General features: G+C 39.9%; 1 protein-coding gene across 2 annotated transcripts in view; it reads left to right on the forward strand.

Annotated features, from left to right (window-relative positions):
- Positions 1–17,506, forward strand: part of EGFLAM (EGF-like, fibronectin type III and laminin G domains) — a 199,156-nt gene that overhangs the window by 884 nt on the left and 180,766 nt on the right. The window lies entirely within an intron of this gene.

The raw sequence follows: 17,506 nt of genomic DNA on the forward strand, positions 1-17,506 counted from the left end.
CTGGTCCTGCCCACGCACCATGCAGGGATGTGGACTCTGCTCTTAGCATCCTCTTCCACTCTGGGGCCGTTTGTTCAGAAGGAAGCACCCAGTGGGTTAATTTTACCGTGTTTTGAACTTCTGTCTTTGCTCTGCTATTTAAACAAAGATATGTGCGTTGCAGCTTGTTATAAGGGATTGAGGATTGGGGGAGAACTTGAAACCCTAATAACGTGTATTTCCTCTAGCTGCATATAGGTAAAAAGTCTTCGTTTATTTTGGTCTACTTTGATTTGGCCTATGTTGTGAGATTATTCAAAGTAGAACATTCTTAACAATGAAGTTCTAAACACTGTTTCCCAAATAACGATTTTTATTATTTTCTGCTGGGAACATATTTAGAATTCCGAAAAATCTGTTTTGTCTTAGCTTACTTTGTAAGGGAGGTTGTCTTATGGGATTAATTATATCTTATGAACAATGGAAAACAATGTAACTTTTATTTGAATGCAGTCTGCAAAACCTCACAGAAAGTGCAGTTTGTCTTCACAAACGTTTCTGTAAGAAAGAGACAAAGCTAGGAAAATTTATCAGAGGGCAAAGAAAATCGTCTTAGCGGGATCCCATGTGGATGCTTGAATCTTTTCACATTGGAACTCTCTATCTGGAAATATGACTTGTTGCATTTCGGCTCTGGAAACGCCCTCAGTCTTTGCGCTGTATCTCTTATTACCAGCACTTGTTACCTGCCTTGAAATCTAAGGTCGTTATCATAATCTACACCATATTTAAATTATGAGCCATTCCACTGATGAGTGGAGATAATAGCTTCAGTCCAAGGTAATATCACATTAAACTGTTTCTCTTCCTGCATGCACACATACACACACCTTCAAGGATTTCAGTGAAGGGCTTCTTTCTAACTTTCCTCCTTAAGATAACCACATCACAATCAATTGCATTTTGCAGTTTTATTCACATGAAATAACCCATTAATTGTCACAATTTTTAAACAAAGCGTAGTTATATCTATAGTTTTAAAGCGTGGACATTGTATGCAATGCTTTTTTAAGGATATATTTTAATCCATTTAAGGGGAATTTTTAAGAAGTATTTTATAAAAACCTGTAGTATAAAACTACTCATATGAGTCACCATATTTTCTTTCTTATTTTTTGTAGTTCTTCTCCTAAAAAGATTTTCTACCTGGTTCATTCAGGGTCTCATTCTGATATTCATATCAGGTATATGCCATGCTGACCTCTTTGGTTTTTTTTGAAGCATAGATAGGGTTTTGATAGTGGAAACACCACCTCTTAAATACTTTGGCATATTAATTACATAAAATTTGAGATAGAAGTGTTTAGGTTCAACCTAGAAGAGTTTTATTTTTATTACTTTATAATTTTATCCAGACACTGGCTTTCAGGTTGGAAAACTTCTCAGATTAAAATGACGGCTACTTCATAAACTTCAGGGGAAATTTCCCGCCTGGGCTCATTTACATCCCTTGGAAAGCCTAGTTTTTGATCCAGAAAATTGGTCCAGATTAAAAAACTGAATGTGCCCTGCTTGGCTCTGATGTGAGCAGCAACCAGCTAATTTATAATTTTCCCCAGACACTAGCAAATCCTGCTGGTATCCATATGGGAGTTTCTTTGTACCTTGTTTTCTCAACAGAAATTGGTTCATATATAGTACTTTGAAGGTATCGTGGCCACTGTGCAGGCATACTGGAGCGCTTCTGTTTTATTTGGATGACCCTCCCTGTCTTCTCATACTCCTAAGTCTACTTTTGATAAGTACAGCATTGCTGGAGAAGTCTTGGATTCAAAATCAACCTGCAAATTCCCCATCCCCACCTACCTCTGGTGAGAAAAAAACGAGTGGCAGCTTCAAGTCTGAGTCTAGTTTGGGTTCAACACAAGCAACCTTTCTCTTCACCCCAAGATAGCTCATCTTTTGACACTGAACATTAATAAAGAAACCTCTGCATTTGCCAAGACTTACAAGAAATGACAGTTTTCAAATTAAGTTAAATTAAATCATAATAACGAACACTAAGTGCTTGTTACACTGTTCTAAGAACTAGATGCATAGTGATTTATTTAATCAACCCAATAGCCCTGGGAGATGGGGACTATTATTATCCCTTTTTTTCTGAAGGAGAAATTGTGGTTAGGGAGGTTAAATATCTCACCCAAGGTCACACAACTAGTAAGCGGTGGAATGGAAATTTAAGCTCCGATATTCAGGACCAGAAACTGAGTCCAGAACACCGTGTTTGCAGAGGTGTGTAGCATGTCTTGTAGGGTGTCTTCCTGGAGGTTGAAGAGTGGAGCTCCCGTGGGTCAGATACTGGAGGCTAGGTGGAGGCTGCTGTTTTGTGTGGGGATCCTGTGTTGCTCTTAAACATTTGTAAATGGGATATGCTCATGCCTTCTAACACAACAGTGCGTATGATACTGAAAAAGTTTTGGAAGCTACTATCTACTGGCCTCATTTATACGAATCACAGGGTGTGGCCTTATGGTGTGATGATGAACCACTTGCTTCTCTTGTTGAACTCCTGAGGATTAAGGCCAGAGGGCCCACTAGAGTACCTGAAGGTAGAAAAAGGGGTCACCGAAGAAGGGAAGGGTTTAGGGCCCTGTCCTTTCCCCAGACCTTCACGGTGTGGAAACACAACGTGTTGGATAGCCTTCATTCCTTTTCAGACTACAAGTTAGAATCATAGGCCTAGAAGGAAGTGAAAAAGCCTCATTTTGCAGTGAGGTTGAGGGTGACTCAGTGACTTGCCCCAGTTAACATCAGAGGCTGAACTGGAACTAGCACCTAGACCTCCCACCCTCGTGAGTGGTCTCTAGCCTAGTGCTTGTCCCATCACCTGAGTCTCACCAGAAAGTGCAGGAGGACTGCCATTCTTCTGTGGTGGAGCAGGAAGAAGGAAGGGGGAAATCCAGACAGCTGCGGGAACCAGCATGCAACAAGTCACTTCATTCCCGCAGGCATAATGCTAACTCTTGTCCTTATTATCATTTTAAAGTCAGATTTATTGAGGTATAATTTATATACAATAAATTTCATCAAGTCTACAGTTTGATGAGCCCTAACAAACATACACAGCAATGTAATCACCACCAGAATAGAAATATATAGAACATTTCCATCATCCTTACATATTCCCTTGTGTCCCTTTGTAGAAAAATGACTCCCTCCCAGCGCCTGGTAACCACTGATCTAACTTCTATCCCTGCAGTTTTGCTTCTTCCAGAATGTCATATTTTGCATCCAGAAGATGCATCCATGTTTTTGCATATATTGGAAGTTTGTTCCTTTCTTATTGTTGAGTAGTGGTGCGTTGTATGGACCATGGAATTCCAGTTTGTTTAACCATTTGCTAGTTAGTGGACTTTTAAGTTGTTTTCAGTTTTAGGCTATTATGAATAAAGTTCCTAGACACGTGCACATATAAGTCTTTGGAAGATACATGTTTCCATTTCTCTTGGTAAACAGAAGGAGTGGGATCACTGCATCACATGGCAGGTGTATGTTGAACTAGATAAGAAATCACCAAACTGTTTTCCAAAGTGACTGTACCATCTTACATTCATACAATGTATGAATGCTCTAGCTGCTCCTAATCCTTTACAACACTTGGTAGAGTTGTTTTTTCGGTTTTGTTTTAGCGATTCTATTATAAAAAGCATGTAATAGTATGTCATCACAGTTTTAATTTGCATTTCTCTAATGACTAATTATATTAAACATTTAAAAAATTATTTATCTGCCATATTTTCTTTGGTGAAATCTGTTTAAATCTTTGGCTGATTTTTAAAAATTGGGATGTTTGCCAGGCTTGGTGGCCCATGCCAGTAATCCCAGTACTTTGGAAGGCCAAGGTGGGCAGATCACTTGAAGCCAGGAGTTTGAGACCAGCCTGACCAACATGGCGAAACTTCAGCTCTACAAAAAATACAAAAATTAGCCGGGCTTGGTGGTGCATGCCTGTAGTCCCAGCTACTTGGGAGGCTGAGGCACGAGAATCGCTTTACCCTCAGAGACGGAGATTACCGTGCACCAAGATTGTGCCACTGCACTTCAGCCTGGGTGACAAAGGAAGACTGTCTCAAAAAAAAGAAAGAAAAAAAAAATTGGGATGTTTATTTTCTTATGATGATTTTTGAGTATTTTTTGTATATTCTGGATGCAAGTCCTTTATGAGATCTGTGTTTTGTGAATCTCAGCTTCTAGTATGTGGCTTGTCTTTTTATTTTCTTAATGGTGTCTTTCAAAATGCAGAAGATTTACATTTTGATAAGATCTAATTTATCGGTTTTTTTTTTTTTTTTTTGAGACGGAGTCTCGCTCTGTCGCCCAGGCTGGAGTATAGTGGCCGGATCTCAGCTCACTGCAAGCTCTGCCTCCCGGGTTTACGCCATTCTCCTGCCTCAGCCTCCCAAGTAGCTGGGACTACAGGCGCCCGCCACCTCGCCCGGCTAGGTTTTGTATTTTTTAGTAGAAACGGGGTTTCACCATGTTAGCCAGGATGGTCTCTATCTCCTGACCTCGTGATCCGCCCATCTCAGCCTCCCAAAGTGCTGGGATTACAGGCTTGAGCCACCGCGCCCGGCCAATTTATCGGTTTTTTAAATCGCTCATGCTGTTTTTTTTGAAAGCTTAACCCGTGGCTGCAAAGATGTTTCCCTATGTTTTATTGCAGAAGTTTTTTAGGTTTTACGTTTAGGTCTAAAATTCATTTTGAGTTAATTTTGTATGAGGTGTGAGATAAAAGTCAAGGTTTATTTGCTTTTGTATGGGTATCTTGGCTTTATTTTCTAAGCACTCTTATGCTTGGTGGTGGGAGGTGGTACGTCAGAGGCAAAGAGATCTCCAGCGTGGAAGGCTTGCTGTAGCTCTCAAGCCACAGTGGCTGGCGCCATTAAGACATCCTCATTTCTATGCAGTAGATAGGGTATAGATCTTTTGTCTCTCTACAAGGTTCTGTCAGTGAAGTCAGACTTAGGGCTGACTGCCGTGGCATGTCTGGGAAGGGTTCCTGGGGTTAAAGACCGGTGCTCCCAGGCCTAGAGCCTGGGGCTGCTCTTTGTTTATTTAGACAAGTCTCCTGACATTTATTAACTCTCTGGCACTAGAGGGGCTGGAGAACTGCACCGGTCCTGCCTTTTCTCCTGCCTGTCCAGTTTGCCTGAGGTCCCAGGGTCAGTGGGAGAAGGTCAAATCAGCGTTCAGAGTTCAAGGTTTTCCCTGGAGGATCTGGGCGTCCACAATCATCCTTAGCAAGATGCAGCTCTCTCATCTTTTTCTTTCCACTTTTTCAACATTTCTCTAGTGGTATAATCAAACTAGAATAAAGATGTAAGGAAAGTCAGGAAGCAAAAAGAAAGGGCTGGAAGAGAAGAGTTAGCTTATGGGCAATATACCTTGTTGGTTGCTGGTAGAGATACATGCACCTCTAGTGGCATTCTGCTGCTGCTAGTGTGAGACTGAAAGGCTAACGGGCAGTGGCCAGGGACCAGGGGTCACCCTGGTCTACTTCCCCAATGCCACCTTGATCCACCTGGAATTCACAAGAGACTGGTTACTTCCTCGCTTATAGCTTTCATCCAAGCCCTCTTCCCAAAGCATGGCATTTGGGGAAGATTCTCTCATCCATGTGTTCCTTCCTATCCCCTTTCCAGTCCACTATATTCCATATTACAGTGCTGATACAGGCTGTCTCATTTCTCCAGGAAATCTCTAGCTCACAACAACTATGGGGCACTAGAAGCTAGGTGCTAGGGACGTAGCACACGCATCCCCAGCACCCAACTCCTAGCGCCCCAAGCAGTTCAGGCAGACAGACATGTTTTCCTCTGATTCTTCACTCCGTCAGCCTGCCTCCCCTCCTATTGGTTTCAACATCGTGTTTAATCCTCGTAAGGAAGCACCTCTCTCTCTGACTCCATCTCTCATTGTTTGTCTCACTCTTTCTTTCCATTAATTCTCTGTGAGGTAAAGGGACAGAGAAGTCAAGGTCAGGAGTAAGTGTAGTTTAATGTGAGGCAAGACTTGTTTTTCTGAATTCCTTCTCAGGGAAGAGTGGCTTGGCCAGAAAGGAGCTGAGTGGTGCTTTTTGTTTTTCTTACCCAGAGCCGAGGGCTTTAATAACCTTAGCATTCTTTGGGGGAATAGTTGTCCATCTGTTCATGGCTTACTACAGCCCAAAAGTGGTCTAGTAATTTTGGCTAGATTTCTGGAAGACTGGGACTCAGCATCTGAGGCTGAGGTGGGACCCCAGCTTGACCAGAGCTATCCTGTGGCTACCTTGTGTTCTCATGCCTCACACCCTGGCGAGCTGGACTGTAGTGTTTCCCAGCTGACTGAATGATGTGATATCTTGATTGCAGCAGAAAATCTTTTGAGTTGCTAAAGGCCTGTGTGCCTTGCTTTTGTTTTTACATGTCAAGCTGCACATCTTAGAGATGCACCTGCTATTTCAGGTATCGTAAAAGGGAAAAGGTGAGGAGATATGGCAGCTTTTAGAGGAAATTCCCCAAAACCATCTTTGATTGTGGACCTCCCCTTCAAGGAAGGACCCCAGGGTGTAACTTCAGCCTCCTGAAATGAACGGGGGTACTTTTGCTTCCTCGCAGAACCCCTCATGGGTTCTCATGTAGAGTGGCTTAGGTGAGTCAAACAAAATTTCTGCCAGCAGAGGGCGCACGTTCCAGAGCTGGCTCTGCGCGGGTCTCCGCCCTCAGCAGTAATTCCTGCAGTAAGTGGATGTGAATTTTTAGAGTGCAATGCCAGGCACCCGCCTTTTTAAACAAGAACCTCAGATGACTTGATGCACACTTTGAGACATGCCAAAAGAGAGTTTGGACTCCCTTACTGCCTTCCTCTCCTTGGTACCTCGAACCAGGTATTCTGTGTTATGCTGATCGTCTCCACTTCCTGCCACCACGCCCAGCTGTAACTCCTGACGACAACACGTTGCTCTGGGCATCTCTAACCAGAACAACCCTGCCCTTAGACTCTAAGTTGACTGGTCAAAGAGGGAAACCTTGCAATGGCGTTAACAAAAAAGCCGCGCTGTTTTCTATATAACCAACGTTTTCCCCCCTTGCCTCCCATCACCCCCAATCCCAAGCTTGTTCTTTCAGCCTTCAAGGCTGGTTTCTCTTGGTGGAGAATGAAGGCTTGCGTGAGAGCACATATTCTGATATTACTGAGGAGTAATCCTCAGTTTACTCATCTGTAAAAATAAGATAAAGAAAGACCCTACCATATAGTGTTCCAGGGAAGATCCAATACGGTAATGTACCAAGGCATTAAAAAGGATTAGAAGACTGACATTTGAAGGCAATATTTAAGAAATTGGGATTGTTTACTCTGGACAAAGAAGAAAAACCTGAAAGAATTTCTAATTTCCAGGCATCAGAAGTAATAAACACAGACATTTATGATTTTATGTACTTTTATTCTTTTCCATATGTATTAAGGTACGGTTACATGTGATGTAATTTGTATTGAATTGTAACATTTTTCAGACAAATGAATTAACAAATTAGAAAGACTCTCTAGTCAACCACATGCCTTGATTTTTGGTTTGGAAAATAAGGATGATTTTTGCCTGGTAATTGTCTTGGGGGAGGTTTTGCAGGATATGGTAGGGCAACAGCTGTTCCTAAAACAGAATTATCCAAACTGATATGTTACTGGGAGTCAGTGGAAGTCTCCGTAAAGCCAGAGAGCTAAGAAATGGTCCAGGTTTTGCTCACTGATAAGTTGGTTGGAGTAATTCAGGAATCACTTCTAGGGACATGGAAAGATAGACCGGGCTCACTTAGTCCATTTCCTATTGATGTTTCCTTAGCTGGAAAAAGCCCCCACTTATCCAAAGCAGACTAGTGCTTTGAAAGAGCTGAAGTGCTACCTAAGGACAGAAGATGATCTAACAATAGTCATAGTAATTATTATTACTTTCACCAACCAGACCGAGCAAGGATATACATCCCAGTGCTTTGATCTCATTTCTAGTATCCCCCTTCTCTATTCCCCTAAAGACACTTGACAATTCTTTCTTGTCTGACTCTGCAAGTCCTGAGCAATTTAAATTTTAACACTTGTGTTTGCTGACAGGGCAACCAAAATCTCGAATCAGATTTAATGCAATGTTAATGCTATCTATTTTTCTTGGTGCAATAAGTTTATATTAGCCATTTAGTGGCTTACATTGTGCAAAAGCAGTTGTATCAGCAGGCACTTTTCTGTAACATCTGGGCACTTGGAAACATAATACTTAAATACAACCTGAGTTTAAAGACTTCCATGGACAGATGGCTAATTTTATTGATCTAATCTTTCAGTTAGGAATAGATCCCATGATCCTTTGCTTGTACTTCTTGGAGTGAGCAGAGAAGTAAATAAAATGGGTGATGGCTGTGAATTAGGCACCTGTTATATTGTCTGTGATTTATTTTTAAAATACTTCAATATAAACAGTGACTGTATGAATTACTTTAATCTCTACCCTAGGGGATCTTAGTTAACACTTGAAGTAATCCAGGCTAGAAGGTAAAACTCTGGCATAAGAATTTACATCTATTTTCATCTCTTGGTGATTGTGCCATGCCAGTAGTTAAATATTTGGAACTTCACCTCTGTCTTAGGCAGGAATTCAGACTGGTTAGTGATTATTTGAAGAACTTTATTATGACGTTCAAAGTGGCAGCAAAAATACTTAGAATGATGTTATCAGATAGTCACACTAGAGGGTTTGTTAATTGGCGTAAATTAGGTTAGATGCAATGTTTTTATTGGTGACATATCTGATTAACTAGAAAGATTATTCATGTCCCTCTATTTTTATGTGGACAAAGAGTAAGAATCCAGCAGCTCCAGAAATCAAGCTACTTTGGAGCAGCTGAATACAGCTAGAGTTCCATTCATTTCTGCATTTCCCTTACACAATAGTAGTCGTTTGCCTGGCCCCACCCAGCAAGATGGTTTGTTGATTTTGCTATTAGACTATTGATGTATCTCTCTCAGCAGATACAAGCAGGTGCTTGTATTAATTAGGGTAATTAGCATTACCTATTATAACAAATCCAAATCTTGGTGGCTTGACACAAAATTTATTTTTTGGACTTAGTCTATAGTCCAAAGTGGATGTTTCTTTCTAGGCAGCCTGCCTCAGCTGTCTTCCTCGAAAGGGTGACTTGAAGACTTGAGTCATTCTGTCTTTAATACCACCATCTTATAACACCACCATCTTTAAAATGGACCTCCAGGGTGGGAGGTAAAGAAAAAGAAGTCTTGTTAGAGATTTTCTGTGCCAAATCAGAATATGGTCATGTTTTCCCAACCCAACTGTAAGGTTTCTGGGAAATGTGGTTCAGTAATGTGCACAGGAAGAAAAAGAACCAGATGTGATAGATTGTCTCTGATGCAGTGCTATTGGAGTTCCTGAAAGGACAAAGAGGAGACATCACCAAATTTACAGCAGCAGGTTGTATGATAATTTTTGTGGCTTCTTGCCCACGGATATTTGTATATGTGGCAGAATTTGACTTGGAATTTGCTTTCGTTTTAGTGTACAACCTGGTTCAAAAGCAAATAGTTACCATCTATTTTTACTTGCTGGAGGCCACCACAATTATAAAAAGGAATCTAAAAACCAAGTCGTCAAATTGATTTAGGCCAGTTTGCAGTAAGGTTCAAAAATATGTATGTGGGTAAGTGCATATGTGCTATATGTTACTATATGTTTCCCACATTTTACAAAGGTAAAATTAATCCCTTTTTTAAAAAAGTTGGCCAGGCTCAGTGTCTCATACCTGTAATCCTAGACTTTGGGAGGCTGAAGTGGTTGGTGGATTGCTTGAGCCTAGGAGTTTGAGACCAGCCTGGGCCACATGGCGAAACCCCATCTCTATTAAAATACGAAAAATTAGCCAGTCGTGGTGATGTGCACACTTATAGTCCCAGCTACTCAGGAGGCTGAGGTGGGAGGATCACCTGAGCTCAGGAAGTCGAGGCTGCAGTGATACATGATCCTGCTGCTGCACTCCAACCTGGGCGATGGGAGCAAGACCCTGTCTCAACAGCAACAACAACAAAAACAGCCAAAAAGTCACTACCCAGTGGATTAAATAGAGTGAGTTTCTAAGGCATATCAACTAGAACTCTAGTCCCTCCCACCCCTAGTTTACTAGAAACTCCTTCTGTTTGTGTCCCATAACAAAAAGGACTGACTAGTCATGGTAGAATATTCAGTGAGAGTTGCTTCTTAAATTATAAAAAAATCTTTTTTTTAGACACCACAGCCTTCTTTGATGAAGATGAAGATGGTGTGGGCTGATCTCAACAAAAACAAATTGATACAGTTGGTTGAACCACTGTGCACTTTTCAAAGCACTTCTAAAATTGATCTCATTTGATCTTTGCAATCCTTGCCCTACCAGGAAGTCAGGGCAGATGACTTAACAAAAAGGAAACAGGATAGCCAGGACATGAACCTAGGTCATCCAGCCTCTAGCCCTTGTTGCTTCCCATCAACCCAGAGGTGTTTCTGCAGCTAATGGATAAGAGTGTGATTATTGCTATGTGCTTGAGTCTAGCTCTGTAGGCAGGAGGGACCTCATCAAGAAGACATGCTCCTCATCCAGGCTTCACGTAGAAAGACTCCATGTGTGTCGTGGGACACTCTGTAGAGTGACCTGGGACAGCTTTCAGTCATGCTTCTCACTGGTTGGTATGTGGGGAAAGTGGCTTATTTTACAAAATGCTGGATGACTGCAGGTCTGTTTGCAACTGAGAAGCAGCTGTAGCAGCTGGAGGATATCCCCAAAATCTTTTCAGATGTCTTCTATGGAAAACTCTCTTGGGATCTCAAGGACCACCCAGATGACACAGCCTGGCTCTGAAGCTTTCCATCCCTCCACAATTTAGCCATCCTCCTTAGTAGCAAATGATATTTGTTAGACCTTCAGTGTGTCATATTTCAAGGTTTATCATTCCAGTCTCAAGGCTTCTGTTAGTTTCTCAGACATCTCTTTGATGTTCTGGGAATTCCTAATTGGTGTAGTTAAATAAACCATTAGTTTGGAAAAAAAAAAAAAAACAACAAAAAAACAAGCATTCATTTGATAGTCGTTTTTAAGTAATTGACAAGCTTAGCCACAACCTATACCCATAATACGCATCCCTTCACCTTGGAGGAACTATAGTAAGACTCCAGTCAGACAGACCTGGGTTTGAATTCTAGCTTTAAAATGTATTGCTGTCTGATTCCAGATAGAATAGTTTCTTTATGCCTTATATATTTCATCTGAAATTTAAGGTCCATAATATGTACTATAAAGGTTTTGTGTGATAAATAAATGAGAAACTATGATGACAGAAGATATACCTACAAAAGTACCTAAACATTTGGTACATAATGGGCACTCCAATGTTAGTGCATATTAATTAGATTCATTGCGGTTTATAGAGTTTATATAGTGGTAGAGATGTTAACTTTTCTCTATTTATTGTAACCCCAAATATTACAACATTGACATAAATGTATAATTGAGCTTAGGCATCCACGAAAGTGGAAATGAAAATAATTTTATTTCCTTAATTTCATATCATGAATTATTAGAGTTTATTTCCTCAGATGAAGACTTTTGGTGTTTATATTACTCATAAAGTTACTGATATCGATGAAAGAGTTGGAGTCAGCTTTGAGTTGAATAAAAACACCTAACATTTGTTTTGGACTTTGTACAAAATCAAGAAGAAAGGATCAGGCCACAGTAGTAGTAATAGATTTTTCAGGCATCAGGTGCATGGTTCCCTACCCCGAAAGACATTATTTGCAGTTAGAATATCAAAATTTCTTTAGCTACTTTTTTACTGTGATATTAAGAGAATAAATGTAAAAGATGCTATTTCTGTGATGTGTTCTCCATCTTCATTTTGTTTCAACCATACTCTACCAGAATAATATTCCCAAAATGAAGTTCCGATCCTATCACTGTTGAATTTAATATTCTTTTCTGGCTTACTACTGCTTTCCAAACTCTAAAGCTGGCCCTCTGAAATCTGTCACAATATAGCCCCAACTCACTTTCCTGTCTTTTCACTGAACACATGCCTGTATTCCAACCAGGATAGATTGTTTGCTATTCCAAAGACCTCCTCTTCACTTTCCCAATGCCAAATGTTGTCCACATGTTGATCTGACCCCTTGGAATATCCTTCCCTTATCTCTACCCAAGGAAACACAAGCTTCAAAGCATGTCCCAGTTACCTCCAGTTCTATGAAGTCTTTGTGTACTCTTCCAGCCAGAAGCCATTCCTCTCTTCTCCCTTTCTACTTTTTATTATATTATCTGTATACCTGACTCATGTCTTCTGTTAGATATGTAACTTGGTCAAGAAAAGCACCATGGCTTCTCTACTTTTGTATCCTCTTCATTGCCTAATGGATTATCTTACATATGGTTGGTCCTTCACAGACAGTTATGGAATGGAAAACAATGGCTTCATTTGGGGAAAATACATTTTCACATTGTGTGATTAATTTGATCCTACTCCCAGCTTCTGAATTCATTTCATACAGAAAAAATGTCACTTCCATGTGCCCACATTTTTGCACAACATATGCAGACATTTGAAATCCCACATTTCAGTATGATTCAGAGAAGTGAATGCCCCAGAGAGTGACTCTGAAGCAATATATAATTTAAATCCCACCTACATGCTGCCAAAAGCTATTGGAATAGTGGGGTTTTAAGGAGACTCTGATTGAGTCTGTGCTGTGAAATATCTCATCTTCAATACCTAGAGAACAGGTAGAGCTTGAAGTAATGCATGGGGCTATCTCAGACTTGCTTTATCATGTCTTTGGAGGCTAAGAAGCAAAGGCAATACCGTTTACTCATACATTGAAAAGTAGTAGGTGGGGAGGGATTAAAATAGTCCGATGTTCAACAATTCTCCTTCCCCCATTTGTCTTAAAGGAAAGAGAGGCTTGTGTGGGAATGGCATGGGAGGTATGATTGAAAAGGCCAAGTTTCAGGAGAAGGGATAAAGCTAGTCCAATCTACCATAATGAGATCTGACTGTGAAGTCGTAAGTAAAACAGTACTCCAGTTCTTCAACATTCTTCTTCAGTTTTATTGTACTGACCCTGGCTTGCTTTATGAAGATCAATTCCGTATTCCTTTGAAAGCAAAGCAGTCAAAAGCCAGTGTTTGCAAAGGATTTTTCATTCTTTGTTTTTTAAGAACCAACATGCCTGATAAAAATGAATGCTCCTGGTAAGTCCTATTGAAAACAACCAATTGATTGGCCGAGCACGGTGGCTCAAGCCTGTAATCCCAGCACTTTGGGAGGCCGAGACGGGCGGATCACGAGGTCAGGAGATCGAGACCATCCTGGCTAACATGGTGAAACCCCGTCTCTACTAAAAAATACAAAAAACTAGCCGGGCGACGTGGTGGCACCTGTAGTCCCAGCTACTTGGGAGGCTGAGGCAGGAGAATGGCATAAACCCGGGAGGCGGAGCTTGCAGCGAGCTGAGATCCGGCCACTGCACTCCAGCCAGGGCGACAGAGCGAGACTCTGTCTCAAAAAAAAAAAAAAAAGAAAACAACCAATTGACGAAACATTCATCAGTTGATATTTGATATTTTGAGACGGGGGTGTGTGTGTATGTGTGTGTGTCTGTGTCGTGTATAACCTAAAAGTAACCTGCATTACAATAGCAGTTAAAAATAAACTAAGTAAATTGTTTTGAATTGGTGAAGTATTAGTGATAGGTGTACCAACATCTGAAATTTACTTTGAAATACATTTAAAAAAATAAGATTTAGAAGAGGAGGATGGTGTAAGATGGTGGAATAGAACTCTCCAGCAATCATTCCCCTGCATAAACATCTATTTGAATAACTATCCACGCATGAAAATACTTCCCAAGAGCTAGAGAAACCAGGTTGGAGATCACAGTACCTAGTTATAGCCTAACAATAAGAAAAGACACATTGAAGAAGGTAGGAAGGACAGTTATATATTACCCATGTCACCGCTTCCCCAGCAATAGGCAGCACAGCATAGAGAGACATACCATACACTTGAGAGAAAGAGAAATAAACATAGGACTTTGCTTTGCACTCCAATACTGGGCCCACCACAGTAAAACCCAGCGCTGGAAAGTCCTACACAGCCTGATGTCAGGCTGATACCCACAGACATAGTCCCTAGACCTATCCCAACACCAGATGGGAACACATAGCCCCCTGCAAGATGGACTCAGGTTCTGGTCTGCATCACTGCTGGCTAACTACAGAGGCTTTGGACTCCAAATAGTCCCTAGTGACAGGAAGGCCTCAGAAGCTGTGAGTTTTGGGCATGCCCCAGTGCTGTACTAGCTTCAGTGACCATGGGCTTTAGGTTACACCTCAGCACTGCAGCAGTCTCAGCAGCCATGAGATTCTAGTCTCGTGCTGTGACAGCTTTAACAGCCGTGGGACTTCAGCTTGGCACTGTGCTAGCTGTGACAGACCTGGGCTTAGAGGGCCCCCTTGCACTGCAATGTGTGCAGTAGTCACAGTCTTGGGGATCACACCCTGATAACCTGGCCAAAATCTCTAGATAGGCTTACTATTGAAGGACATTCTTCGACAAAGCTAGACTGTGAACACTGGAATAAGTATCTGCTTCATCAATGTGTAGACATTGACACATGACCAAAATGATCAAGAACAATTAGGGAAACATGACATCATCAGATGAATAAAATAAGGTGCTAGTGACTAGCCCTGAAGAAATGGAGTGCTATGAACTTCCTGACAAAAAAACTCAAAGTAGCTGTTTTAAGGAAGTTCAATGAACTTCAATAAAATGCGGAGAAACAGTTAATGAAATGAAGAAAAGAATAAATGACCAGAATGAGAAATTTAATAGAGAAATATTTTAAAAAATCAAATATTGTAACTGAAAAATGCAATGAACAAAATGAAAAATGTATCAACAGCAAAGTTGATTAAACAGAAGAAACAATCTGTGAACTTGAAGGTATTTGAAAATATACAGTGAGGATTAAAAAGAAAAAATGAAAAAGGAATGAAGAAAGCTTAAAGGATTTATGAGATAGCATCAAAAGAGCAAATGTTTGAGTCATTGGCATTCAAGAGGGAGTAGAAGAAAGACAAAGAGGTAGAAAGCTTATTTAAAGAAATAATAGCAGAAAACTTTTCAAACATGGAGAAAGATATAAATATCAAATTACAGGAATGCTAAAAGTCTCTAATCAGATTAAATTCAAATAAGGCTGTCTCAGGACATATTACAATCAAACTGTCAAAGATCAAAGACAAAGAGAGGATCCTGAAAGCAGCAAGAGAAAAGAAGCAAATAACATATAAGGGATTTCCAATATGCCTAGCAGCAGACTTCTCCAGAAAAAACTTACAGCCAAGAGAGGGTGGGATGATATATTCAGTTTTGAAGGACAAAAACTGCCAGCTGAGTATACTGTACCCAACAAAGCTGTCCTTCAGAAATGAAGGATAGATAAAGACTTTCCCAGACAAACAAAAGCTCAGGAAGTTTATCACCACCAGACCTGTCTTACAAGAAGTGCTAAAGGTAGTTCCTCAGGCTGAAAGAAAAGGTTACCAATGAGTAATACAAAAACACCTGCAAGTATAAAACTGAATGGTAAAAGTAAGTACACAGTCAAATTCAGAATACTCTAATACTGTAATGGTGGTATATAAATCACATCTTTAATATTAAGGTTAAAAGACAAACTGTTAATAATAATAACTACAATCATTTGTTAAGGGATATGCAACATAAAAATGTAAATTGTGACATCAAATATTCAAAATATGGAGGGGGAGTGGAGCTAAAGTGTAGAGGTTTTTTTTTTTTTTTTCAATGAAAGTTAAGTTGTTATTAGCTTAAAATAACCTGTTATAACTGTAAGATGTTTTCTGTAAGGCTCGTGGTAACCACAGAGCAAAACCTATAATATACACACTAAAAGCAAAAGACAAGGAATCAAAAATACTACCAGGGAAAACTGCTTAACCAGAAAGAAATATGGTAAGAAAGAATGAAAAGATCTACTAGAAAACAATTTTAAAATAGTGGTAATAAGTGTGTACCTATCAATAATTACTTTCAATATAAATTGATCAAATTCTCCAATTAGAAGACAGAGTGGCTTGAAAAAGAAGACCCATCTATACACTGCCTATAAGAGGCTCACTTCACCTGTAAAGACAAATGTAGGCTGAAAGTGAATGGATGTAAAAAGATATTCTGTGGAAATGGAAACCAAAAGGAAACAGTAGTAACTATATTTATATCAGATAAAATAGACTTTAAGTCAAAAACTATAAAAAGAGACAAAAAAGATCAGTATATAATGATAAAAGAGTCAGTTCAGCAAGAGGACATAACAGTTGTAAATATATGTATAACCAACATCAGAGTACATAAATATATAAAGCAAATATATATGAACTGAAGGGAGAGATAGATTGCAATACAGCAATATGAATAGTAAGGGATATTGATCCCCCACTTTCATCAATGGGCAGACAGAAAATCAGCAAAGAAACACTGGATTTAAACTGTATTCCAGACCAACTGAACCTAACAAACACATACAGAATATTCGATCTAACAGTTGCAGAATACACACTTTTCTCAACTGCACATGGAACATTCTTCAGGATACATTATATATTAGGCCATAAACCAAGTCTTAACAAATTTAAGAGGATTGAAATTATATTAAGTATCTTTCAGACCACAATGGCATAAAACTAGACATCAATACAGGAAGAACATTGGGAAAATCACAAATACATGGAAATTAAACAACTTGCTTCTGAACAACCAATGAGTCAACGAAAAAATTAAAAGATAATTTATTACTCCATTTTCTCGCTGCTGATAAAGACATACCTGAGACTGGGAAGAAAAAGATTTAAGGGACTTACAGTTCCACATGACTGGGGAAGCCTCATAATCATGGGGGAAGGCAAGGAGGAGCAAGTCATGTATTACATGAATGGCGGCAGGCAAAAAGAGCTTGTGCAGGGAAACTCCCCTTTTTAAAACCATCAGATCTTATGAGACGTACTCACTATCATGAGAACAACATGGGAAAGACCTGTCCCCATGATTCAGTTATCTCCCACTGGGTCCCTCCCACAACACATGGGAATTACAGAAGCAACAAGATGAGATTTGGGTAGGGACACAGAGCCAAACCAATCAGATAAATTAAAAAATTTCTTGAGAAAAATGAAAATAGAATTACAACATATCAAAGCCTATGGGATAAAGCAAAAGCAATTCTAAGAGGGAATATTTTAGCAATAAATGCCTAATAAAAAAGGAAGAAAGATATCAATTAAATAACCTAACATTGTACCTCAAGGAACTAGAAGAACAAGAAAATAAACTAAACTCAAAATTAGTAGAAGAGAATAATAAAGACCAGATCAGAAATAAA

Source organism: Colobus angolensis, unplaced genomic scaffold (assembly GCF_000951035.1).
Source record: "Colobus angolensis palliatus isolate OR3802 unplaced genomic scaffold, Cang.pa_1.0 Scaffold230, whole genome shotgun sequence".
In the NCBI taxonomy this organism is placed as follows: Eukaryota; Metazoa; Chordata; class Mammalia; order Primates; family Cercopithecidae; genus Colobus; species Colobus angolensis.